General features: G+C 37.6%; 1 pseudogene; it reads left to right on the forward strand.

Moving 5' to 3' along the window:
* The first annotated feature begins 1,753 nt into the window (after positions 1-1,753).
* LOC131493658 (heterogeneous nuclear ribonucleoprotein A1-like) lies at positions 1,754-21,547 on the forward strand (annotated as a pseudogene).
* The last annotated feature ends 4,427 nt before the right edge of the window (positions 21,548-25,974 follow it).

Here is a 25,974-nt window from a genome sequence, read left to right on the forward strand (position 1 = left end):
AGAATCAAAAGCAGTCTGCACTATCAGCAGACCATGAGACCATGACCTGAGCTGAAATCAAGAGACTGATGCTTAAATGGCTGAGCCACCCAGGCACCCCAAGTTCTTGCAATTTAGAAAGTCCTCCCATGTACTTATCTACTTACCCTTATACCCAGAGGCAGTTTTTGTTTTAGCTCCCAATGATCAGAAGTATCTGCTAGTTGAGTACTTTTGAGAGTTTGGGTATGATCTATGTAAGTGATTATCACCCTTTGTCTTTACCAGAGAAGCCCAGATAAAATACTTGAAGCAATCAATACTACGCATTAATTAACTGCATACTACAAATTCAGCTATGCAATATTTATATATAAAAAGTGGTTTTGGGAAAAAGGAAAAAAGTTTTAACTCACATCCCAATGCATAATTCATCCATTATTACTGAATTCAACAATAATTTATTGAGAGTCGGTTTATAGCAAGCAATGTGTTTCATAATTCATTCACTACTCATCTCAATAAGCTCTTCTCAGTGGCTAAGACAGTGATTGAAAATGAGTGTTTCCACGTAGGATTTTTCAGGAGTCTCAGTAGTGGAGCAGGCTTCATCCTGAACTTCAGTATGAATGTTCCATACTAAGCTTGGGAACCATAGCTGTATTTTCAAAAAGGTACATTAGAAACTGACCAAAGACATGTATAATTTAATAACTCTCCAGAAGTAAGATCACCTCAAAGGAAACATCTACTACTGTGTTGAGAAGAAATGTCTTTGGAGTCAGGTAAACCAGGGTTTGATTCCTTAATTGTTCTCTAGCTGTGTGATCTTGGACAAGTTACTAGGCATCTCTGGGACCTCCATTTCATCTGTAAATTAAGGATAATTCTTACCACATAGTATGTTGCTCTAAGGTTAGATGAGATAATGTGAATACAACTTGTGATACATAATAAACTGTCAATAATAATTGTTATGTAGAGTCTTTTATTTTTCATGCTTCGGAGATATTCTGGGTTCATGTCTAGACCACCACAATAAAGCAATACTGCAATTAAGTGAGTCAAATGAATTTTTTAGTTTCTCAGCGCATATAAAAGTTACATTTAAACATACTGTAGCCTTTTAAGTGTGCAAAAGAATTATCGCAATAATTCACAAAGCAATGAACATATCTTAATTTTAAAAAATAATTTATTGCTAAAAAATAAAAATGATTATTGCAATAATTCATAAAGTAATGAATGTGTCTTAAATTTTAAAAAGTAATTTATTGCAAACAATACTAATTATTATCTGAGATTTCAGGGAGCTGTAATCTTTTTGCTGGTAGAGGGTCCTGCGTCCATGTCGATGGCCGCTACTGATCAGGGCGGTGGTGGCTGAAGGTTGGGGTGGCTGTGCCAATTTCATAAAATAAGGCACCAATAAAGTTTGCCACATCTATCGACTCAATGATTTCTCTGTACCATGGGATGCTGTTTGGTAGCATTTGACCCACAGTAGAACTTCTTTCAAAGTTGGAATCCATCCTCTCAAACCCTGCCGCTGCTTTATCAACTAAGTTTATGTCACGTTCTAAATCCTTCATTGTCATTTCAATAATGTCCACACCACCTTCACCAGAACTAGGGTCCAGCTCAAGAAATCACTTTCTTTGCTCATCCGTAAGAAGCAACTCCTCATCTGTTACAGTTTTATCCTGACATCACTGTAATTCAAATATAGTAATAACGAAACACTTTGAAATATTGTGATAATTACCAAGCTGTGATGCAGAGACACAAAGGGAGCAAACACCGTTGGAAAAATGGCACCAGTAGCCTTGCTCGGCTACAGGGTCGCTACAAACCTTCAATTTGTAACAAACATAAGATCTGCAAAACGTCATAAGGTGAAGGTAATAAAAAAGACATGCATGCAACTGGACTTCTGTGGGGTCCATGAAGTGGAAGCATATAATGAAGCAGAACAGACAGAACAACTGAACAATCAACATAAATATACAAAAACACACTAATGTGCTAAGTGTTCAAATGGAAAACAAAATAGGACAGGATAATAGTTAATTTAAATCTAATGTCACCTAGAGAAATTCCAGTTAAGATAAGAGAAAACATAACATTTGAATTTAGTCTCAAAGAATAAATACATGTTTTCTAGGTAAATTAGAAGATAAATTTATATGTAAGAAGCGTCATGTACAAAAACAGAAGGATAAAGAGCATGATCTGGGGAAAGATGGCATCAGTGTCATTGAGGTACAGTCTTGGTGAGAGGTGGAAGGGGTTGGGAGATTAAAGCTTCATTTGGGACATATTATGCGGGTGTTGACGTGGAGTTGTCAATGTTTCTTTCAGATAACCCTACCCAGATGAAGAATTATTGTATGCACATCTGTGTTTTAGGATAATGGCTGGGAGGCTCAGACTTTCCTCCATAAGGCGTACAAATCCTACTTTTTCTCTCAATAGACACACATTTTTAACAAGTTCATGAGTTACAAAAAGACAGGGAGAGCTTTCGTTTTGCAAGTAGCAATGATGAAGAAGAATGTTTTAAGTTGTTGGCCTTGAGGTTTAAAATACCCAGCCCTCCTTTTGGGCCTAGAAAAAGGACAAGCCCCCTCTCTTAAATGTCCCACCCAGTTGATTTCCTAACACACGCACAGGGACTTTTCGACCTTTCCGAGTGTAAAAATTCATTATGATAAATGGCTTTGTAAACTTATTATACAGTGGAGATTGCCTCAATGGTCATCAAAAAGCTACTGAAAAATTGATTTTTAAATTATCAACTGTGAGAAGATAATGCTACGCACCCTTCAGGCCTATTAGTCATTTTGCAAATGTAGCTTCATCAAAAAGACTGATTTAATATCTAATAATATGATACCACTGAGAACGAGTGAGCAAGGTGACAAGTCTCGTGATGTCCCAAATCAAATCCTTGGTATATCTGTCAGCCACACCAAACCTGATTGTACTGCTGTTGCTTTTATTTCTGTTAATAGGACCATTATCCTTCTAGATATTCAAGCTTTAAACCTCAAAACTGTGTTTCAATTAAATTCCTCTCTCCCTTATCCCTTCAAAATCTGGTTGGTCACAAAGCTGTTATAGGTTAAAAAACACTATGTCTAAGATATCTCTGATTATATATATATAAGCATATATATATATATATATAAGCATATATATATATATGCATATATATATATGCTTATATATATATATATAAGCATATATATATATATATATGCATATATATATATATATATATAAGCATATATATATATATATATATGCATATATATATATATATGCTTGCCACCTGGTTTAAATCCTATTACCTATCTGGACTATTCCAGTAACTTGTAACTTGTACTCTTGCCTTTAGGCTCTCTCGGTTGGAGCCAAGCCACACACCATTGCCATAGGAACTTTACTCCCTTCTCTCCCAGATCAAACACTCGGAAGGGACTCCCCTTTGCCTACAAGATAACTCATTAGCATAACATAGCAGACTGTCCAAAAACTGTTTTCCAACTGCCTTTCAGTAAACCTTTTCGTTCACTGTCTATTCCTCCCTAAATAGGACCCTGCCATTGGTCTATTACCAGCATCATTTTGAGATTTTTTGTGTTTACATTATGCCTATTAATAGGTCGTGATACTGCTTCCATCCTGAAAAGCTATAAATTTGCTCCAAAATATTGCTGCATTTCGTGTGTTCTAGCTTGCATTACACACACGCATATACACACATATGTAAATTTATGCTGTGTTCTCCATAATACCACTTTAAAGCTTTGTTCATAGGATCCAGTAGGAGGACACGGGGATTACTTTAAGGGAAGGTGGAGGCCTGGAGAGGACTAACGATAGCCTATCTCTTAGCACACCCACCCATTACTTCAATTCAATAGCTAGGATTTTATTTGTTTTATTTAATAAAGTATCATATAGTATTCAATTTTATTTTTTAGTTTCCACTCTTTCTTGTTTCAAAGTATAAGGGATTTCCTACACTGACCTCCTAAATATCCACATGGACAGAATCTCTCAGGATTCTCCAGAGTCAAACTTCATCAGAAAGGAGGTAGCTCTCCCCAAAACTCCGAATCCACTGTCCAAGTAGACAACAGATGGCTTTGACCCAACACCTCTAGACTGAGACCCTCACACTTCAGGCCTCTGACCACCAGCCTATTTATTTAGTCTTTTCACCACTGTCTTTCTGTCACCTTTTCCCCCTCTCTCTCGCATTAAAGTTTTTGATTGCTAGAATGAAGTTCTGCAAGTTTCTTCTCCTAACCCCGGTTGTGTAGGCAAATCTAGAGAAGGCACACAAATGCATGGATATCAAACCTGACTCATCTATAGACTCCAGAAGGGCTGGGATATATTGTCCTGGCTGACTGCAGCTGGGACAGAATCTGGTCTGAGAGGCATGATCCTAAGCCTTCTAATAATTGTCATGCCCGTGCTTGTTTTTACCACAGTTCACTGTGTTTTCTCCTGATTCCTAAATGCTTTTGCACGGCTACTCACTCAACCAGTGACTGGAATTCCACTTACAATGACAAAAGTGGCAAGGAGTCCTGACAGCAGTCGCACCCAGTTAGTCTGAGATCACAATGGACCCAAGAGAGGTAGCTATTTCAGAGGTCAGATTAGAGCAACAGTCTCCCTGTTGACCCAGAGGACAGCCCATAGGACAGCCTGAAAGACTAAGAATTTCTACTGTGGCACTAGCATTATTTTGACCCCCGGAGCTTTTTCTTCCCATCATTTCTAGAAATGAATTTAGCCCCTGTTACATTTCCTATTCCACCTTACACCTAAACCGTCCAACCAGCAACTGCCAACTGCAAGAGTGATTCTTCCCTCTTCCAAATACCATTTTGATCTACTATTCCTAAAACGAGCTGCATTTCAGGTTATGCCTCTGGCTAACGCTCTGTAAAAACTCCACCTTTCTTTCCCAAGGTAAAACACTACTTCAGAGCTCTCATGCCAAATTACTACAAATACAGGCTTATGTTTAACATGGCCTGGTTAATCTTCTCCTACATTATCTTGCTCAAATCCAATAAGAAAGAACTGGTAGGGCCCCAACTCACACTCAAGCTTTCTGCTGACCAGCAGATTCCTTTCACTGATACAAAACACTGAGTCAAGATCACGACTGTTATATGAACACAGAAAAGATAGAGAGATTTTTTTTCTCCTGGTGATATGCTACGGGGGGATGCTTAGAAAAAGACAAAAATTGGGCCTGACACTCTGGACACAAACAGTAAATGAGATATCCTTCTTAAAGGTGCGTATGAAACAAATGGGAAGAAGGACAACTTTTAGCAAGCAAGCTATGGAAATTTCACATCAGCCGATTCCTATTTACACTCACAGAGGATGAACACTATCCCCTCACTGAAACCCTTCATTTAAGAATTCTGCCTCTTTGTTTTTCCATGTGTAGAGAGAAGGAAGAACTCTGCCTTAGCATCCAGAATCAGTCAAAACAATGCTGACATTTCATTTCTTCAGGGATCGACAATTTATGCTCAAAGCCATGGAAATAAAGGTTAGAACACTCTTGCAGCTTGCCGGGAGGGCCGCTTGCTACTCAGAGCAGGAGCTCAGGGGAAGCTGCTGTCTAGAATCTTCTGTCATCTGACCCCTTCCCTATGACCCCACCATAAGCAAGTAATAAAAAATACCAACTGTACAGCTCAGGGCGCTGTGGACAACTACAAGTTTCCTACCCTCAGGAAAACTGCAGGATAAACATAAGTGTGGTGGAAGAGGTGTTCCTTGTATTAATAGATGCATTGCTTTTCATGTGATAAAAACTTTGATTTTCTGGCTTTGGGTCGCCTCGTATTATGAATAAAGAACCAAAGCACAGCACAGTTCGGAGAAGTAGGAAGTACTACATTGAGGAGACTATACAGGATGCAGTTGGAAAGAAAGCACCTTCAGAAGAGAGGAGAATGATGCCTAAGCCTTGGCGGACTGTAAGGAACAGTTAGGCACAGCAGTTTTTCACAGTCGGAGAGGAGTAACACCTCTGGAACGGTGAGACGCACAAAAGGATAAATACTATTTATCGCCTCTGCTTGAAACTATGGGGCACCTGGGTGGCTCAGTCGGATAAGCGTCTGATTCTTGATTTCACCTCAGGTCATGATCTCACCCTTCGTGAGTTTGAGCCCCGCCGTGGGCTCTGTGTTGACTGCGTGGAGACTGCTTGGGATTCTGTCTCTCCCTCTCTCTCTCTCTCTGCCCCTCCCCCTCTTGTGTACATGCTCTCTCTCTCTCAAAATAATAAATAAATGAACTTAAAAAAAAAAAAAAAGAAACTACAGATTGGTAAGCAGCCATATTGGCTGTTGCACTGGCCAATCCCCCTCCTCAGCATCAAGACACTCATTCTTCAGCTGGTGAGTCCCTCTCTGGGTAAGGGCCTCGGGCCAAAGGGAGCTGCCTTGCTCAAGGTAATAACTCCGTCCAGGGACACTGAGCACAGGGCATCCGTTGATTGGTGCCTTTATTTTAGCAGCGCCGAGTTTTAGGTGAAGGTATTTGGACATGTTGATCTCTTTTGCTCCACCTGCATCATTAAAGAGTATTTTACCTGGGTATACATTTCTAGATTAAACATATAATTCTGTTTTCCTTGAATGTCAAGTCTGCTAATACTATAGTTGCTGTGAATCTGAAGATAATTCTTTTTTCTGGTAGCTTTTAAGAATTTTCTATTTTTATCCTTGATATTGTAATATTTCACCGCATTATGTCCATGTGTGGGTCTGTTTTATCTACCCCACACGGCACTTGCATTAGCCAGTTACTGTACAAAAAAGACCCGGTGGTTTTCAAACATCACTCACAGACACTCATGCAGCTACAGCTCGTCTGGGGGTTAACTGACCTAATGGGACTTGGCAAGATGTAGCGCCCACTACAGTCTGGACCAAGATATAATACTCTCACAATATATAACAGTCCACATATGGCAGGCTGAAGCCAGTCGTGCGATCAAATACAGAGTCAAGAAGTAGAGAGGTAGACTTTTCTCCTAAGCGGAGGGGCTATACAGCACGACAAAGGGAAGGTTTCAATAAGGGGACTAGAATTCATTCCACCATAATCCTGTAGGTTATTCCCAAGCTGAAAACCCTCCTGCCCACTTCAGTATAAATATTCTCAGACTTCATCCTTTAGAGTATCATTTCCACTCCCTCTCTTTTCGTCCTCTGTAGCTTTCTTTAGAAATCTGTTGCAGACTGTCGAATTATACTCCAAGCCCCAATTTTATTTTTCATGACTTTTCTATTGACTCCATATCCCTTTTCTATACCTGAAAAGAAAATGAAATTCCATGAAGTATTTTTTCCTACTTTCTGGATATATAAAATTAACAGTTTTACTTCAATTGCATTGCTCATACAATAATATATTCTCAATCTACAGAAGTCTTGTGAGGTACATAAAGTTAAATCATCTTCCAGCTTCCCCTGCCTCTACCCGGACTCTGAATGCTAATTCCCAATTAGAGTATATTTAGAGTATATTCATCTTTATGTATTTAGAGTTTGCTAGAATAATGTATATATACATGAACACATAGAAATACATTTTTGTTTTATGAAAGCCTTTTTTTTTTACACATGTAAATTATAAAGTACATATCTTGGGGGGGCAGATCCAAGAATTGGACAGGCGCCCCCATGCAAGTGAAGGGCTCTGCTTCTTTTTTTTTTTTTTTAACATTTATTTTGTTTTTGAGAGAGAGAGAGGACAAGCAGGGGAGGAGCAAGAGAGAGGGAGGGAGACACAGAATCTGAAGCAGGCTCCAGGCTCTGAGCTGTCACCACACAGCCCAACATGGGGCTTGAACCCCCACACACACAAACCACGAGATCATGACCTGAGCCAAAGTTGGTGCTCAGCCGACTGAGCCATCCACACGTCTCTGAAGTGCTTGCTTCTTACGCTTCCTCGGCTCTGTGGTAAACCTACCTGTCTATAAATACAGCGACTTCCTCTTTTGCACTGAAACATTTACATGGGATATATTTTCACTGCAAAATAATATACAGCTCACATAATTTATTTAAAATATTGCATATTACTTTTCTGTTAAGTCGTCATATTGTAGCTTTAGTAAAATTTTTGCCAGCCTTGTTGTTAACAGGTAAATATTTCTCTGGGATGCACAGGAAGAACCCTAGTCTTTATATGAAAGATATACATATTTTCAATCTGAGCATATATTGTGAAAATATCTTCCAAAGAGACTGCTATAATTTACACACTTTTTCGACAAGGGGTAATATTGATAATTTTGCCCACTTTTAAACATTGCATTCGCCAGCATATCTTTTTTTGTTTTTAATGTTTTATTTATTTTTGAGAGAGAGAAAGAGTATGAATGGGAGAGGGGCAGAGAGAGAGGGGGACAGAATCTGAAGCAAGTTCCAGCCTCTGAGCTGTCAGAACAGAGCCCGTTGCAGGGCTCGAACTTGTGAACTGTGAGGTCATGAGCTGAGCTGAAGTCAGACATTTAACCCACTGAGCCACCCAGGCATCCCCCATTCCTTGGCATATCTTAACGCTGTGTATTCTATATTGATGAATTTGAATTTTTAAAATGTGTTTTTCTTTGTTAAAGAAGATAAAACTCTTGGGGGATGAGATGAAGAATAAAAATAAAATATATATCATTTAATGAACTTGAAAAACAAAACATTGAATGAGACAAGCCCCATTCTACTACATCAAAGACAATATGAAACAATGGAACCATTTATACATACACTTGGAATAATCTGGCATTACCTACTGACCTGATGATGAACGTGATCATAATTTTTCCAAAACAGTCCTAATTTACCTATTGTTCTAGCATCCTGTTCCAGTTAGTACTAATGGTCTAGAGTACTGACCAGAGGATTATTCACCATCATTGCCCTTGCCAGCCACTTGGCTTACCAGCCAGCTGTTCCTATACCAGCATGCAGTCTGCAACATGTAAAAGCGATCAGGCCACCAATTAGTGGGTCAGTGGAAATGAAAGAAGTTATAGTTAAAATAGATATGAACTATACATAAAAAAGAGGCTGAGCCATCCTGCCAGGGAATTTCTAAGTAATCATCTGAATGCTTTTGCTACGGTACGTTTGGCATTTATCATAAACTGTACATCTATAAACTACTTTATTCGGTTGTCTGATGATATGCTTTTTATTTTGAAATAACCCCTTTTAGAATAAATGGCTCAAGAATCAAAAGTTACATATAAAATGCAAGTAATGTAAACTGAAAAGTGAACTATGGGATTTTCATTTCTTAGAAAGCTGAAATGTACAAACATTTTATAAACTGTTTACAGTATTTATGATTTCCTTACATGTTAAAGTGATGCTGTTATCAGTATTTTTTTAAAAAACGATATAAGATAATCCTGTGGAAGGATAATCAATATCCACTTTAAAACTTAGTAAATTCAGAGGCACCTGGATGGCTCAGTCAGTTGAGCATCCAACTTTGGCTCAGGGGACGATCTCACGGTTCCTGAGTTCAAACCCTGTGTCGGGCTCTATGCTGACAGCTCAGAGCCTGTAGCCTGCTTCAGATTCTGTGTCTCGGTCCCTCTCTGCCCCTCCCTGGCTCATGTTCTCTCTCTCTGTCTCTCTCTCAAAAATAAATACACATTAGAAAAGATTTTTTAATAAATAAATATATAAATGAATGAATGAATAAAATATGTAAGTTAGTACATTTAACACAACTACCCCCAAAATGATGATTTATCATACAAACCTGAGGAAGGTGCATTTACAGGTAAAACACATACGCCTGTGAAGCATAACCCTTCATTCAGATCAAATGGCTAAACACTTAAATAAACTTTTTCTATATCAAGGAGTTATGGTGAGTAATTACAAAATTAATTGGCACCTGTTAATGTGATGATTCCAGAAGTTTCATCAGATACTTCAAATAGAAACCAGTTAATTCCCATAGTATATTTATCATTGAATTTAAGGAGTCAAAGTGTTCAGAAATTCATTCTGACAATGGTAAAACATTCAACTTTATAATAAATCCTTTTGTGAGTTTATTAAAAGTTTAGCACTGATTTCGCCTGGGTGGCAAAATCAGTTGAGCATCCAATTCCTACTTTTGGCTCAGATCATGATCTCACAGTTCGAGGATTCGAGCCCAAGCTGGGTTCCGTGTGGTGAGCATGGAGCCTGCTTGAGATTCTCTCTCTCCCTCTCTCTCTCTGCCCCTTCCCCACTTTCTTTCTCTCTCTCAAAATAAATAAGTAAATATTAAAAAAAAAAAAAGTTTAAAGATAAAACTGCTTTATGGTGATAACAGAAATACAAATTTTGATGGAACGAACATTTGTATCATGGTAAACACAAAATTCTTGCAAAATTAACAAGCCTGGATAGCATAAATGTTCTCGGATCTGTGATGCATACAAAATTCATAACTGCATCTAAACAAATTGTAATATCCCAATGCCCTAGACAGAAGCTGTGGTTGTCAAATTTTACAACATACGTGATTTGAGTAAATTAACTATAAAGTCTTTATAATATACTTGATGTTGAAAACCAAAAAAATCGTTTGACACCACAGTATGCACCACACAGTTATTTTAGAAATGTCTGAGACTTTGAAGAGTTAGTTGGTAAATCAACCTAGGTATACTACCATGAACTTTTTTTGTAAACAGGTCCTCTGAAGTTAGGGAGCCTTGTTTTTCTAACGCGAGTAAAAGTATTCAATTAAATTATTTAATAAATTTAGTATCAAGAATCTTGGAAACTTTTGCTGAATTAGTTATTGAAAACAAAGTGTACAGACAACCCCTAATTTATGATAGTTTGGCTTATAATTTTTTGACTTTGTGATGGTGTGAAAGTGATATGCATTCAATAAAAAACATACTTCAAATTTTGAATTTTGATCCTTTCCCCAGTGAGTGACATGTGGCATGATACCCTTTCGTGATGCCGAGTGATGACATCTGGCAGGCAGCCACACCATCACGAGGGTGATCGACTGTTACACTTGACCATTGCGTACCCATAGAGCCGTTCTGTTCTTCACTTTCAGTACAATATTTAATATGTCATGTGAGATACACATCACTTGATTATAATACCAGCTTTGTGTTAGATATTTAGGCCAACTGTAGACTAATGTAAGTGTTCTGAGTGTGTTTAAGGTAGGCTGGGCTAAGCTATGATGTTTGGTTAGTTAGGTGTATTAAATGCATTTTTGACTCATGATATTTTCAACTTGTGGGTTTATCAGAATATAATCCCATCGTAAGTCAAGGAAGATCTACACAAACAAAAACACATAGTAAGGTCAAGAGAGAAAATGAATAAATGAAACAAAGAGCATCTACCTATTCATAAAATCTCATTTTTAAATTATATAATTCATTTCTATAAAATATTGCCTTGCAGGAGGAAATGTTTCATGGAGTTTCTACTTTTAACAGGATACATATGTATCTTTTTTACTAGAAAGGAATGAAATTAAGGCCTATAATTTTGTAACATAAACAGTGTGAGGGTTTTTTTCCTAATCAAACTATTTGGAAAAAGGAAAAGATTCTTAGTAGAGCACCAAAAACAATATCTGTGAAATATTTAGTGTAGAATATTGAAATTTTCCAATACAAAATATCCTCCAGTCACCAAAAGTTGTTCTGAGTTTAGATTTATGTTAGTCCTTTCAGATAGAATATCTTGTATCACTTATACAGAAGAGTGTAAAATTTAGATTCATTAACTAAATTAACTAATTATTAATCATCAATTATACAGAAGAATGAAAAATTTAGATTTATAAATAAAATTTCAAGGAACACATAGCAATTGTGGAAGAAATCTGAAAATATTAAGACTACATTAAAAAATACATTCAACATGCAAATGTGACTGATTAATGAACTTTTTAATATTATTTTACCTAAATAGAAGATTATTTTGCAAAATTCATTTAAGTGCTTAAATATAAATATAAAGGCATTTTTCAATTTTATTCATTCTACACAGATATTATCCTTATTCTTCAGAACTAATTTGTTTCTAAAAACCATTTAAGACAGGACTATTTAATGAGTCAACTAATGTACTATAACCAATCTGTCAGTGAATAAATGTCACAAAACTTAAAATTATACAATATTATTTGTTTTAGAACACCTTTAACTTTCCAAGTGTCCCAGTGTCTATAATAACTTACATAGTAATACTGCCTATGACTGAGTAATGTCATTCTTATTATTTACCCAGAAGAATTCATGCACAGAAACACCAAGTGATAGATTCAAAGACGTTCACAGCTACATTATGAGGTTAAAATAAAAAACAATCCAATTGCTTGAATTGTATGATATATAGGAAAGTTGTTTGGAGAGTAAATCCTAAGAGTTCTCAACACAGGTGAAACTTTTTTTTTCCTTTTTTCTTTTATTCTTTCTGTCTGTTAAATTGTATCCAGACGAGATGTTGAATGTTGGCTGAATCATCTCACAATATGTGTAAATTTAGTCATCATGCTATAAACTTATACAGTGATGTGTGTCAGTCATTTCTCAGTAAAACTCGGGGTAGGGGGAATCCAATTGCTCAAAACTAGAAGGATGAATATAGTTTGTTATAGATTGCTATACTACTAATGAAAATAAAACAATGAAACAACAGTGAATCATACCGACATAAAACTGAGGAGAGGGAGACATGCCTAAGGGGATACATACTCTATGAACACACTCGCAAAACATCCCAAACATATTAAACTGTCATTATTAGCCAGATATTCACAGGAGGCGAAACTCTAAAGAAATTTCAAAGGTGTTGTTACTTATAAGGAGAAGAAAGAATCAAGGCTTCAGGGATTCTACAAATATTCTCTTTCTTGATCCTGATGGAGTTTAGACAAATGTTTCCCTTATAATAACTCATAAAGCCTACATTTGGATTTCATTTGTTTTACTGTGTGTCAATTTTTCATTTAAAAAAGGTATACAGACAAACATTCTGAAAAACATTTAAAAAATTTTTATTCGGTAGCCTCCTTCTGGAGTAGTTGTACTTTTGAAATACAAAGCTGAATTATAAAACATAGCTACATCAAGGTGATTTTCCTAATCTGAGTGAGCATGTGTGTGTATGTATGAGTTGTGTTTATTTGTATGTGTTTGTAGGTGTGTGTGTGTGTGTGTGTGTGTGTGTGTGTGTGTGTGTCTGTGTGTGTGTGTGTCTACATGTGCATTTGCATGAGACTGGTTTGTATGCTTTGGGGTAAGGTAAGGATACATTTTTTGGCATGGGATAATATGATTATCACAGAAAGATTAAGATGAACTAAGAATTTGAAACTGGAAACCCCAAACAGAAAATTTCAAGTAAATGGAATAAAAGAAATAAATATATTGCTTTCATCAAGTTTGGTGGTGTAAAATACATACTTTAATATTAGCTTATTCCCAGATTTTTGTTTTCCCAGTGTGTGGTTCATGCAACTATAATGACTTTGTGAAAATAGAGCCCTCAGCTACTAGAGAAAGAGCTCCACCTGTTATTCTCTGATTATTCTCATTCCGTACTGCTTTTCACTGCCTCCTTATGAGTATTATCCCCAAACAAAAACAAGAAACACCTGCTGTATTATACACAATTTTCAATCAATTCATCAGTAGTGTTAGCATAAAAGAAAGAAATCAAGCAAATTATTAGCCTGTTTGGGAACTGGGAGAACAGATTTAAAGGATGTGAGTATTTTCCTTTTGAAATAATTTGCTTTCTTCGCCTTTTGTAATTATGGAGCACCAAATTCTTTTTGCCTTGCCAGTTACAATTTTCATCATTGTCTTTTATAATATTTATTGAAAAAGTCCCTGAATATTGGGCACCACCAAATATAAAGACACACACACACACACACACACACACACACACACACCATCCCATATACACAGATAACATGGCCAGCATTTTCTACAAGATTCAAGTTTCATTATAATCATTCTGCCATTCCCTCAAATTCTGGATTCACTTGCTTAACCCATTCAACCTTTAATTTTGAGTTTGAAAATTTCTGATGTGATCTTTCTAGTCATATGGGATATTTACCATAATAGTCTAAGTTAGTAGTACCTCTATTCCCTTGTACAACACAATAGATCCATAAAAGGGCACAAGTTTGGGGCGCCTGGGTGGGTCAGTTGGTTGAGCGACCGACTTCGGCTCAGGTCATGATCTCATGGTTTCTGAGTTCGAGCCCCACATTAGGCTCTGTGCTGATAGCTAGGAGCCTGCAGCCTGCTTCAGATTCTGTGTCTCCCTCTCTCTCTGCCCCTTCCCCACTCATGCTCTGTCTCTCTCTGTCTCAGAAATAAATAAACATTAAAAAAAATTTTTTTAAAAAAGGACACAAGTTTGGGTAGCAGGTAAAGGGAGTTCACTGGAGGAATGTAAGCAATCTGATGAATGAAGACCACGATGACCTGACCAATGGCTGAGAACAAAGAGATAACTTTTCACTTCCCCATATCTGTGAGAACAAGTCCCGATGAATTCCCTAAGGTTGGTGTTTTTCCTCTGTGAAACAGATGGGAGAAATACAGTGATAGGAGTATGGTCTGCTTTTTTATTTGAAAAGTGAATTTGCTACACTTAGGGAAATTATGGGTTTGATGCTCAGGACTGTGGCCACTGAGGCCCCAGTGCAGATACAAATTAATGTCTTGTCACAGTCTGAGGCATGGCTAATGGACTGACCTGGCCTGAGGGCCCAGAGAAGTAAGAATGCACATGTATTAATGGAAAAAGAGAGCAAATGTGAAGCAATATGGAATCCAATGTTCTGACCTTATACTTGAAAAGAAGAAGGTATTGAAGTGGCAGCAGTTCTGGTGAAGTCATGACAAAAGAACACTTTGAGTGACCCTATTGTTTATGCATGATCCCAAAGAATGAACCTCTAGCCTCAGTCCACAAGAGGTACAGCAGTCAAGGGAGCAGTCAGATGTGGCTGGTGTCTAATCCTTGAACCAACAGGTCCCGGATCACCCATCATACAAAGGCTCATCTATCTCACTGAGAAAAAACATCAGCCTTCAGGAAATTAGCCAGGCCTTGCTCTCTCTGTCATATAGAGGTGAGAAGTTGTCTGTTTTCTCTCCAGTTTTGGTTGGTTCACAGTCCTCATTCACTTATTTAACAAATGTATATTTAGAAATGACCATACATAGGCTTTGATTTAGGTATTCAATTGCAGATGAAACAGACATATTCTTTGTTAGAGTTTACTGTCTAGAGGAAGAAAGAAATAACATACAAGAGGGTGCCTCAGTGGCTCAGTCGATTAAGCTCAGGTCATGGTCTCACAGTTCATAAGTTTGAGCCCTGCATCAGGCTCTGTGCTGACAGCTCAGAGTCTGGAGCTTGCTTCAGATTCTGTGTCTCCCTCTCTCTTGGCCCTCCCCCACTCACTGTGCATGCTTTCTCTCTCTCAAAAATAAATAAACATTAATTTTTTTTAAAAAAAGGAAATAACATACAAGTAAACAATCAAACAAAAATATGAAATGATAATCTGAGAATGATAGTACAGTAGAGTCGAATTAGGCATTTTAACAATATAAATTATTCCAATTCATGAGTATGGTATATCTTTCCATTTTCTGTGTCATCTTCAATTTCTTTCATCAATGTCTTATAGTTACAGGGTACAGGTCCTTCACCTCCTTGCTAAAATTTATTCCTAGGCATCTTATTCTTTTTGATACAATTGTAAGAGGGGTTGTTTATTTAATTTCTCTTTCTGCTAGTTCACGCAACAGATTTCTGTACATAATTAATAATTAATTGAAGTCTTCAACTTTACTGAACTCACTGGTTAGTTCTAATAGTTTTTTTGGTTGAATGAAAAGAAGTTTTCGTTTGAATGTTATTAATTTTTCAAAGATTCTCTTAATTTGTTATGCTTCTTTATATAGTCTAGAGAATCCCACACTCCCCTAAGATTAATTTTCTGATAAAATTTTTAAATTCTGTTCTTTACATTTGTCTTTAACCTATCTGGAATTTACTTTTGTGAATTGTATGAAATAAAGATCCCACTAAATAATTCTCTTTTTAATTTTTTTAATGTTTATTTATTTTTTGAGAGAGACAGAGACAAAATGCGAGTGGGTTAGGGGCAGAGAAAGAGGGAGACACAGGATCCAAAGCAGGCTCCAGGCTCCGAGCCATCAGCATAGAGCCCAATGCGGGGCTCAAACTCACGAGCTGTGAGATCATGACCTGAGCCAAAGTCGATCGCTCAACCAACTGAGCCACCCAAGCACCCCATAAATAATTCTTTTTTATAGGAATTTTTATGTTTATTTATTTTTGAGAGACAGAACATGAATCGGGGAGGGACAGAGAGAGGGGGAAACCCAAAATCTGAAGCAGTCTCCAGGCTCTTAGCTGTCAGCACAGAGCCTGACGTGGGTATCAAACTATAAACTGTGAGATCATGACCTGAGCCAAAGTCAGATGCTTAACCGACTGAGCCATCCAGGTGGCCCCCCATTAAATAATTCTTTTAGAATGCTATTCTTTTTTCCCCCCGAGTATTATTCTTGAACAGTCTGCCCAGTAATTATTGATTTGCAATATCATCTCATTCATATGTGTCCGTGAATCTGATTTTGGGTTTTTTTCCGTTCCATTTTCACTTTTCTTATCATTTAACCGAAAGCAGACTGCCTTAATTGCTACAAATACACACACACACACACACCAAGTACAGATGCTCCCCCTACTCACTGTTAAATATACATTTTAGAATCAGCTTTTCAAATTGAAAAAAAAATGTATATATAATTCTCATTCTTGTTGGAATTACACAGAACTGATGTAATGTTTTCAGAAACATTGACAAAGTTATGACACCTAATGAGCATTTTATGTCTCTTCAGTCCATTTCAATCTTATTTATCATCTTTCTTTTTTTTAAATATTTTTATTTATTTTTTTTCCAACTTTTTTTTTTATTTTTTTTATTTTTGGGACAGAGAGAGACAGAGCATGAACAGGGGAGGGGCAGAGAGAGAGGGAGACACAGAATCGGAAACAGGCTCCAGGCTCCGAGCCATCAGCCCAGAGCCCGATGCGGGGCTCGAACTCACGGACCGCGAGATCGTGACCTGGCTGAAGTCGGACGCTTAACCGACTACGCCACCCAGGCGCCCCTTTTATTTATTTTTGAGAGAGAGACTGCAAGCAGAGGAGTGGCAGAGAGGAGGCAGACAGAGGATCTGAAGCAGGCTTTTAGCTGACAGCACTGGGCCCAATGTGGGGCTCGAACTCATGAACTGCAAGATCGTGACCTGAGCCAAAGTCGGACACGCAACCGACTGAACCACCCAGGTGCGTCTTATTTACTATCTTTCATCGAAGCTTCCCAATTTTCTCCATAAAGCTTTACATAACTTTGTCATATATATTCATAGGTACTTATAGTTTTTACTATGCAAAATCGACTTTTTGTTGAGTACTGTTTACAAGCTTCTAATAGCATTCAGGTATAATCTTTGGTACTTTCGGATTCTTCTGTCCTTGCTCTGCTAGGTAAAATTTTTCTTTGGAGAAACGAAGGAGAAACGAAGTTCATTATTTAATATTGCCATTCCTTTCAGTATATTTGCTATTTTACTAATGGTATGTAAGTCCTGCAGAGTTTCTCTTGGAAGTCTTCTCACATCTGTTCCTTCTTCATGCCCATCCAGCCTGCACACAGTAGTACTTTCTTACCCCAGGCCCCCATTACATCAAGACTGAGTTTCCAGAATGTCTTCTCAAATCTATCTATTGTCTACTGCTCAACAAACCCTAATCTAGCCCATACAGAATTTCTTAATGAATAAAATGGGCCTAATTCCCTAATTTAAAAAAATGTTCAATGGGTAAAATTCACATCCTATTAGATTTTCCCTCTCATTTAACCTCCTCAAGAAGAGCTTCTACAATTTATACTTATAATCTGTTTCTGTCTCTGTATTCTTCTCTCCCATCAAGCCAGCGGGCATCTTCACCACCTCTGGCTCCTGCTCCAACATGCCACATTCGTTCATATCTCTGAATGCTTCTGTCTTAAGCATTTGTCCCTGCCCATACTTCCCATATGAAAAAAAAACCTCTTACCTTCGAAATCCAAGTTAAGCCCCATTTTGATTTGAGGTTTTCTCCTGTTATACAACCCACATTCATAGCTCACTATTCTGAATTCCTTAGTAATGATTCTACACATGCTTATGTTATCAGAAGAGTACATAATGTGCTGTTTTCATGTTTTTATGTTTCATCTATCAACAGTAATGGATTGAATTTGTAACATGGTCAGATACTGTTTCTGCAACCAAACCTCTTTGGTATGTTTCAAATGGGACTTTTGCATCCCAAAAGTAAATGCATCAACCTAAAAAATAGTAGCTGCTCAGTGAATACTTGTTTATTAATTTCCCTTATTTACTGTTCAATTCCTGCAATAGAGTAACTGTGCACATATTAAACATATAATGTACATATTTACGTGCATTATGTACCTCCCCTGAAGGCAAAGTGAGTAAGCATTTTTTCTCTCTCTAATTTAGGATGTTTTATAAAAATTATAGGGTTTCTATGGAAAAATATGTATATGGTACAGTGAAAATGCCAGAAACTTAATACAGATTTTGTCTGATTTGCCTATCTTTATTAATATGGCTTGCCTTATTCCAAATCAACGTAACAGAGTAAGAATTCAGAATAAATCCAGAATAAAGCATCAGCACTTTGGTGTTAACATTAAGTGAGCTAGCTATGTTAACACTTCCTTACAAGTATACATTACTTATTTCTTTCTCATAAGCCTATTAATAAAGGGGATATATGCCTATGACTGTCAAACACCTTATTTATAAAAGAGAATATTTTAGGTTAGCATCTTACAGGTAACTAACCATTTATAAGGTACCATTTCTACAGCTCACCAATTAGGAATCAATTAATTTGCTCCCACCCACCTCCTTTCAAGACTGCAGTATTTCTAACTTCATCTACAGCTTGATCTCTTTGAACTTGAAGTGTGAAAGGTTGACGTGACTAGAGCCATTTTAAAATAGAATCGGAGCAGCCACTGCAGAGAAACCGCTGTGCTCACCTTTGTTTGAACTGGGTCAAAACCTTTGGACTGAGCAAAATGGCAGTTGTTTTAAGCGATTGCTTGAGAAGTCAAAATGAGACAAGGGACATTCTGGTCACAAGACTGATGGTTGTGGAGTTTCGAAAGATAAAATCAGTAGTCAATGCCTAACCCAGAGTTAACTTGTTACCATCCAGAGAAACGTCTTTTTCCTTTTCTCTTTTCTTCAACTTCTGTGATTGCACCCCCCCCCCCTTTCTTTAACTCATAAAACACCCTTGCCTCCACCCTAGAAGCAGGAGCACTATTTGGGTAACCACCTGAATCTGAGCTCCCTAAATTTCCATACTTCAACTGCAAATAAACACTCATTTGTCTCTCATTGTGGCTTTTTATTTTCAGGTTTACCAAGTAAAGATTGGAAGCAGCCATTAATGATACAACACTCAGAACAAACTCCCTAAATGAATGATTTTGTAATTCCAAATACAGAAGTCTATAGTTTTTTTTTTTTAATGTTTATTTATTTTTGAGACAGAGAAAGAGAGAGAGTGGTGGAGGGGCAGAAAGAGAGAGGGAGACACAGAATCCGAAGCAGGCTCCAGGCTCTGAGCTGTCGGCACAGAGCCCTACTCTGGGATCGAACCCACGAACTGTGAGATCATGACATGAGCCGAAGTCAGACACTTAATCCACTGAGCCACCCAAGCGCCCATAGAAGTTTGTAATTAAATTGAATGACAAATATTTGAACAAATGAAGGTAAAATAATCCATTTCTTCCATACATTTTATTTCAGGGAAGTAGAATATGCTAAAAAGGATGTTTCCAATTATAGGTCCTATTATTCCAGGAAATATGGGTATAGATAGCTAATTAAGCTCAGAAAAATACCCTTACAAGTACCGAGAATTTAAAAACTATCAGTTCTCTCAATAGCTTCCTGTAATCTAAGCTTATTTTCTTCCAGAATGTCAATACTGTGATATTTCATCTTTTTTTTCTTGCCAGTAAATAATTTCTTTTACTATTATGGATAGTAAACATCTCCTGCCATTTTCCTCCTGCCTTTCAAAACAATAAGCCATCTAAAAAAGACATAAAAACTATAATAAATCACCTTTGAGAAATTCTGACAGAAACAAAGTTTGAGCAATTGCTTAACTAAAAGCTTCATCAGAGTTTTCTGCCTGTGGATGATGCTGTGTAAGCATCCTTGAAGTCTCCCCTCCCACTGCCATCATATCTAAGTTAGAGTCTCCCAAAGAGCCCAAGCAGCTGTAGAAGCTCTTCATTGGAGGTTTGAGCTTTGAAGAAACTGATGAGAGTCTGAGGAGCCATTTTGATCAAGGAGGAACTCTCACAGACTATGTGGTAATGAGAGATCCAAGTGCCCCAGAGGCTTTGGATTTGTCAGCTACGCCATTGTGGAGGAGGTGGATACAGCCATGAATGCAAGGCCACCCAAGGTAGATGGAAGAGCTGTGGAACCAAAGAAGGCTCTCTCAAGAGAAGACTCTCAAAGACCCAGTGTCCACTTAACCGTGGAAAAGATGTTTGTTGGTGGCATTAAAGAAGACACTGAAGAACATCATCTAAAATGTTATTTTGACATATGGGAAAACTGACACTGTTGAAATCGTAAGTGACCAAGGCAGCAGCAAGAAGAAAGGCTTTTCTTTTGTACTATTTGATGTCCATGACTCCACAGACAAGACTGCCATTCAAAAATACCACACTGTGGATGACCACAACTGTGAAGTAAGGAGAGCTCTATCTAAGCAGGACATGACCGCTGCTTCATCCCGGCAAAGAGGTTGAAGTGGTTCTGGAAACTTGGATGGTGCTCATGGTGGTGGTTTTGGTGAGTAGGACAGCTGTGGTCTAAGAGGAAACTTGAGAGGGCAGGGTGGCTTTGGTGGCAGTTGAGGTGGTGGTGGATATGGTGGCAATGGGGATGGCTATACCAGATTTGGTAATGCTGGAAGCACCTCTGGAGGTGGCAGAGGCTATAATGATTTTGGCAATGACAGCAATCACTCTTCAAACTTTGGACCCATGAAAAGAGGAGATTTTGGAGGCAGAGGTTCCGGCCCCTTGGGTGGTGGAGGCCAATACTTTGCCAAACCACAAAACCAAGGTGGCTGTGGCGGTTCCAGCAGCAGTAGCAGCTATGTCAGAAGCCGCAGGTTTTAATTACTGCCAGGAAACAAAACTTAGCAGGAGAGGAGAGCCAGAGAAGTGACAGGGAAGCTACAGCTTACAACAGGTCTGTGGGCCCAGCCGAACATAGTGGTGGCGAGGCCTAGCTGCTACAAAGAAGACATGTCTTAGACAGTACTCCTGTATACGGGCACAAAACTCGAGGACTGTATTTGTGACTAACTGTATATAACAGGACATTTTAGTTTCTATTCTGTGGAAAGTGTAAAGCTTTCCAACAAAGGGTTTTAATATAGATTTATTTTTGCACCCATGGTATTAGTTGCTAAATGTAATAGTCTAATCAGGATATGAATAGATTGTGTCTTTTTACATAAATAAATAAATAAATAAATAATAAAGTTTTATCAGAGATTTTAATTTTTTTTTTATTTTTTTTAACGTTTACTTTATTTTTGAGACAGAGAGAGGCAGAGCATGAACAGGGGAGGGGCAGAGAGAGAGGGAGACACAGAATCTGAAACAGGCTCCAGGCTCCGAGCTGTCAGCACAGAGCCCAACGCGGGGCTCGAACTCACGGATCGTGAGATCATGACCTGAGCCGAAGTCAGACGCTTAACTGACCGAGCCACCCAGGCGCCCCAGAGATTTTAATATTTTAATATGCCTTATGAATTTCAGAAGGGACAACACTCTGTACAGGACTTCCTGGAAATCTATAAACATGGAACTGAAGGACAGAAAATTTTCCACCCCAAGATATGGCTCTTTGGCATACTGATTATTTTAAGCTGGTTATTGTTTTCTAAGTGAGCTCTACATCCAACCTGGGGCTTGAACTCATGATCCTGAGATAAAGAGCTGCATGTTCTACCTACTGACCAGCTAGGCGCCCCTTAAGCTGGTTATTTTTAAGAAACTGCAGACACAAGAGAAGCTCTGAAAACTGAGAAGTCACACTTTTGTTAAAAGAAAAATACATTTATAAGAGAAATCTCCAGTTGTAAGGATGTCTCCCCCACTATACCTGGAAAAGGGAATGACTCAGTGTATAGAAATTTATCTATGGAGAAGGCAATGACTTCAATCTATGCAACAACCTTACCATTGTTGACTATGCTTTTCCTGGTAGCCTCCCATAACTAACACCCCACCTCCAATGTCTTCTTTTGTCTTTAGCTGACAAATTTAAGTACGTTGGTATTTAAGGTGATGGCTTTGGTCAGTTTGAGCTGTTACTCATTTCCTGTGTCTCTTTCATGTATACAGGAAATATACATATCATTGAAGTTTTGTTTTCCACCTGTTGATCTGTCTCATGCCAATTTAATTATTAGATCAAAGAACCTAGAAAGGTAGAGGAAAAAAATTTCCCCAACAGAACTGTTCCTTTTTCAACTTTACCATAGGACTGAAGACATGTTTCAAAAATCTTGTTATAGTGGAAATATTATGAGTTTTCAGATTTCTGGAGACTACGTTTACATCCCAATCCCTCCCAGTCCTGCCTCTGTTAATTAAATCTTTGAGCCTTGATATCATCATTTGTAAATAGGAAATACTATTGAACAAATAAGGCCATTGTATAAATGCCATAAGCTAACTTGGTTGACTCATTTCAACATTTACTTAGGTCCTAAACAAAGGCCAGTACTTGGTTAAGAACTAGAGGAAAAGAGATAATTAAGATGTAACCCCTGACCTCAAGGAGTTCACTATTTTCAAAATCACTGAGCATTTACTACTATGGGAATTCTATGTGGCCACATTCCTCTTGGTTTCTTATTTTCTACATCCTTCTCTGTACCTTTCCATCACTTTTTTGTGGATGCCAACTCCAAACTATTAGCAGTTTAGCTCTCCATTTCCCCAAAGCAAGTATCCTTGAACATCCAAAGACCATAGATGGAAAACAAAAGGCAATATAGTTTAGGTACCTATACTGAAAAATACAAAGGTTAGAAAAATGTTGGACATAAGAGATTTTTCTTTTCCTTGAACAGACTCCAGATCATATTCTTTAGTCATCCAGTCTTGACATAAGTAAAGTGAAGCAATTGCAATGTATTTTCTTAAATGTCCGAGATCATCTGGAGGTGTTTATTACTATTATTTCTTCCATTTTCACTTAGTTATTCCTATTTTAAATAAAAGCTTTCTCAGGCAATAATATACATACAAATGTCCCTTCCCTTTAAAAACCAGCAGCTGTTCTTTTTTTTTTTTTTAATGTTTACTTATTTGTTTTGAAAGAAAGAGAGAGAGAGAGAGTGAGGAAGGGGCAGAGAGAGTGGGAGAGAGATAGTTCCAAGCAGGCTCCAGTCTCAGTGCAGAGCCCTCATGCGGGGCTCAATCTCATGACCATGAGATTATCACCAGAACTGAAATCAAGAGTCAACGCTCAACTGACTGAGCCATCCTGGCACCCCTAAGCAGTTGTCCTGATGAATATAGCAGTACATTCAGGGGCGCCTGGGTGGCGCAGTCGGTTAAGCGTCTGACTTCAGCCAGGTCACGATCTCGCGGTCCGTGAGTTCAAGCCCCGCGTCAGGCTCTGGGCTGATGGCTCGGAGCCTGGAGCCTGTTTCCGATTCTGTGTCTCCCTCTCTCTCTGCCCCTCCCCCGTTCATGCTCTGTCTCTGTCTGTCCCAAAAATAAATAAAAAACATTGAAAAAAAAATTAAAAAAAAAAAAAAAAGAAAAAAAATATAGCAGTACATTCAAATGAAGAAAGAAAAATACATATAAAACTGCAAATTCACAAAAAGGACATATTCATATGAATATTAAATGTTTCTTAAGTATTAGATTAAGATGTGCTTAGCTAAAGAAATCATAATTTATTCCAAATCAAAATACATGTTTGAGTAGCTAGTATATCAAAGCAATAAAGGCAGTTGCAAAAAATAAAAATGAAGTTACAACATCAGCATTAAAATAATTTAAATTTTATACTAAAGATAAACAATTGGGTATTTATTGAACCACTGCTGTGCGTTTAGCATTGTTATGGGTCTTTTTGGTTTTGCTTTGTTTTGGATGGAGGAAAAAGATTAGAAACTGAAGGTTCAGATCAGAATTTGCAGAAAGATAAAAAAAACATTTTTTTTTGTTTTTTGGCAGGCCAATGTTTACTTCTACCTGTTAGACAGCAATAATCATAGAACACTTCAAATATATATCCCAAGGGGAAAAAATTCACTCAGCTATTATGCAAGTTTGGGTTGATTTTTGTTTTCAAAGTTGATTGGTTATTATAACTGGCTGTAATAGAGGCAAATATGTTTTAAATTATGATTTCCCAGAAAAACAATAAAATCAGGTAAAATGAGACACACTAAATAGTGAGTATCAAAGTTAAATTTTCAAATCTGGTCTGAGCTGGCACAAAAATATTTCTAATAGTGTTTCCCTTCTGCCACTCCTTCATAGTCTGCTTTGAATTAGAGCACCCATGCCTTTATCCCATTTCATAAAAATCCAGAAACGAGGATATATGGAAGAATAAGGATTATATGGGCAAGATTGGATTCTTGAATCAACAAAGGACTTAGAAAATAAGGGTTTTTTTTTAACATTTCATGAATAATTTTATTCCCAACTCTTTAAAAATCTTGTAATGTCATTTTGTCTCATGTTATAATTTTTCATCTTGCAAAGAGAAAAATATTATTACTCATTTCTTTCTATGGGGTAATAAATGGAAGGCAAATCTCTCCTCTATCCTGTTAATGTTAATGACCAGAGCCTATGAAATAAATTGACAAAAGACAGATTAACAGAATAAAAGGCACTCAAATTTCGTTGATGTTAATGTTTTTTTTATGCAAGGGGATTTCACAGAAAAGAAGTGAAAATCCAAAGAGGTGGTTAGACCTGAGAGCTTACATACCATTTTAACAAAGGGCGATAAATTCTGGAGAAGTAACTAGATAAAGGAAAGGGGGGTTGGGGGTTCCTATGGAAAATACACTGTGGGAGGGTAAGTATATGGTGAAACTAATGTCAAATAAGGGTGACTTTATGAAGCTTTGTTTGTGCAGAATCATTTCACTGTTTTGTGTCTTCTCTATGGCCATAAAAGTCCTTTGGAGAAGGGATTTATGACAGTCTTCATTCCTCAGAAATTTCTGTTTCTCATCAGATAAGGGAAGCTCTGAGAAGACTCCTTTCTGAGCCTGTTAATTCTCAATTGCCATCAGCTCAAAATAATTCACATTCCGAAGTGGCATATTTAAGGCATATTCAGATCCCCTTCAGTAACACATTTCAAATGGCAGCTCAGACAAAAGAATTGTCACTATACCTTCACTGTTTCTGGTACCAGAGACTAAAGTCAATTAACTATTGATCATGGACAGTAGTCGGGGGTCATCCCCAGTCAGGATTCCAGCTGTAGTTTTGTTTCCTGGGAGAGCTTCAGCTCTAGGTAGAGAGCCAGATTCTCTCAGGCATTTGGAAGATTCCGACTACCTTTGGCAATTCTAGGGGTTCCCTCCTTTACTAGTTTCACTTATATTTTCAAGGATCTTACAATGAACAAATGTACCCACCTATGCATAACATAAGCTCACAATTTCTGACAATGCTTTATTTTTTTAAAGTTTATTT

Source organism: Neofelis nebulosa, chromosome 13 (assembly GCF_028018385.1).
Source record: "Neofelis nebulosa isolate mNeoNeb1 chromosome 13, mNeoNeb1.pri, whole genome shotgun sequence".
NCBI classification, from domain to species: domain Eukaryota; kingdom Metazoa; phylum Chordata; class Mammalia; order Carnivora; family Felidae; genus Neofelis; species Neofelis nebulosa.